The following is a 2,784-nucleotide window of genomic DNA, read 5'->3' as shown; positions in this document are numbered from 1 at the left end:
AGAATTTACCCATAGCCAAATTTTCAATGACTTGGAAACATAATACAAAGTTTACGTACATTTGTTTACGGCGCGCTTGATCACTTGAACAGCCCATCGCAATAAACCTCTATTAGATAGAAAATTACCTATAGCCAAATATTCAATGACTTGGAAACACAATATAAAGCTTGCGGGTATTTGCTAATGGAGTGCTTGTAAGATAGAAATTACTGCCTAAGATTGTAATCTGTCCATTTTCAAGACATTTGGAATTATGTTCTGAAAAGGTTTTTTCTGATCTATATATGCTTTGTATCTATGTCCAACAAGGAGGAAGTGGAAAAGAGACATGTGATCAACAACTGATTTTGGGTACTTTGGTCCAGTTAAATTTTTCAAGTTCATTAAATACTGTGCATATTGATGTGTGCTTATGCTATAGGGATATGTAAAAAGGAAGTAATCCATAGCGATCTAAGCAGTTGTTTTAGGAACTTAATGAGATCTACTAAGATGAGACGTGTATATGTTAGACTTGAAAACATACTTCAATCAAAAACACAATTCAAAATTGTATTCGGTAAGACTCACAGCTGATATCAATCCATAGAACAGATTGCACATAAAATAGAAACAATATTTTCACCCTTAATCTTTGACAAAATAACTTATAAATGTAATACAAGAACAAGAATACTTCCCTTATTTTTTGTCAGGTGAAGTTATGTTTCTCAGCTGGGCATCCACTGTCTGCCCCGTAGCTACAAGACTTGGTTAGACTCAGCAACTCCCTATGAAAACTAGTCAAACCAAGGCACCTTAAGACACAAAAACACTGAACCAACAAGTCAGGTCAACATCTCAAGTCTTCTCTAGAAAACTCGTCCGTGAATTATAGCCAAGTAGAAAAAATAAAAACACTTGCTCTGTAGCTTTGACACGTTTTGTAAGGGTTTTGGAGGACACTTGGAGCTTGTTCGAAAGCAATAAAATTATGAAAGAAAAGCATGCCACATTAAGGTCTATATAGCTTCAATGGTTTTTAATTTGGGTTTGGTGCTGAAGGCCCCACCCATCAACCCTGCCTTGCACCACCCCAAAAACATTTCAAGTCATTTCCAGAAAACTCGTCTATGAATTATAACCAAGTAGGAAAAAAAAAAAATTGAAAAAATAAAAACACTTGCTCTGTGGCTTTGACATGTTTTCTAAGGGCTTTGGAGGACACTTGGAGCTTGGTCGAAAGCAATAAAATTATGAAAAATGGTATGCCGCATTAAGGTCTATATAACTTCAAAGGTTTTTAAATTGGGTTTGGTGTTGGAGGTTCCACCCCTCAACCCTGCCTCATATCAAAACAAGGGGCATGCCAAACCATGTCCTTGACCTTGCAAAGGGAATCATTGTCCTCGAACCCCCATGAGGGAAACTGCTTCATGACCCCATTGAGAGCTGCTGCCTCCAAACCCTTGCCCTAATTTTAAAAGGAGAAAAATTAAAAACCATATTGGATCATGCCAAATTGAAAAGTGGCATTTTTTAATATTCATTCAACTTTTTGCCAATTAAATCCCAAGTATTGAATTAACTTATACTTTTGGTTTGCTGAGTCAATTCCTAATTAATGTTTTTCTGGCTACAGTAGTATTATAGACTTGTCTGAGATACAAGCACAATACCAACAAAACATTAGTGATGTTGTGTTGAGTGATACAAGATCCATTCTCCTATACTCCATGACTATATGTTTTTGTTTTTGTTTTTATGCCATGAATATCATAATCCATGGGTTTTGCACACCTGAAACACTTGAAAATGTTCATGTACTAAAAAATGCCATTTCCGTCAACTCAAATCTCTTTTTGGCATTTTGTATTTATCTGATCAGTATATACTCATGTATGTGATCATAGTAACTTCTAATTAATAAGTTTATCAGATCTTCAAAGTTCATTTATTGAAAAGTGTTCTGTAAAAGCTTTAAATTTGTAATTAATCTTAATATTTCATGGATTTTCATTTTGGCCATGTCCAAATTTAAGTTACAAAAAACACCGAGTGAAGTCCAAGTCTTGTAACTATGGTCTAACATCTATGATGATCTGACAAGTGTGAGACACCGTCTATCCTGATCCACCAGGTGCTAGATTCTCATCAATTTACCAGCAGAGAACACAGCGCATTCAATAATGAAATGCATTCCAACTAGGTATTCCACCTTATTAAAAAAAAGTCCCCTTAAGCATGTACAAGATTCTTCTGTTAAAAAAATACTTTGTATGTTATAAATGTGGCACAGAAATACAAATGTGTTGCCAAAACCAAAGTTCCCAGACTCGGACCCGGCCTTGACTCGGCAAGGTGTAACTTGACTCGTGAACCAGCTCGGACTCAGCCCTGACTCGGCAAAGCGACAAAACCCTTGAAATTGTTATAAAGATTTACCCTTGCCTTCACCCTATCATATATTGAACCGCCAGGGCTGACCCGGCTCACTGTACCAGACCTGGGATACTCGCCTGACTTGCAGAGAATCTTGGAACTATGGCCAAAACCAAGAAAATTTCTTTCAAACTTCACAGGTGAGGCAGAAATATTAAATCAGGAAAGGGCAACTTCGCATTGTACCTATTAAAAATTATGTAATTCTCATAAACACTACTTGCATCAGAAGTCCATTGTGTAAACTGCTTGGGAAAGCAACCAATCAATTACCTGAAAAAGCTAGAGGTTGCCCTTTGAATATTCTAAGTAGATGTGCTGTAAATCAAATACCCAACATCATCAGATTACCCCAATACA

General features: G+C 36.5%; 1 long non-coding RNA gene across 1 annotated transcript; it reads right to left on the bottom strand.

Annotated features, from left to right (window-relative positions):
- Window positions 1-1,949: 1,949 nt before the first annotated feature.
- LOC149536092 (uncharacterized) lies at window positions 1,950-2,743 on the bottom strand. Its single transcript, XR_016357206.1, has 2 exons — window positions 2,698-2,743; window positions 1,950-2,524 (listed from the first exon to the last, which is right to left on the bottom strand). It is a non-coding gene; the product is annotated as an uncharacterized LOC149536092 (long non-coding RNA).
- Window positions 2,744-2,784: the final 41 nt, after the last annotated feature.

This window comes from Cupressus sempervirens, chromosome 10, assembly GCF_028749045.1.
Source record: "Cupressus sempervirens isolate cs-2001-9-10 chromosome 10, ASM2874904v1, whole genome shotgun sequence".
Classification (NCBI taxonomy): Eukaryota; Viridiplantae; Streptophyta; class Pinopsida; order Cupressales; family Cupressaceae; genus Cupressus; species Cupressus sempervirens.
The sequence above is the reverse complement of the archived record's forward strand: the minus strand, read 5'-3'. Positions and strand labels throughout refer to the sequence as shown.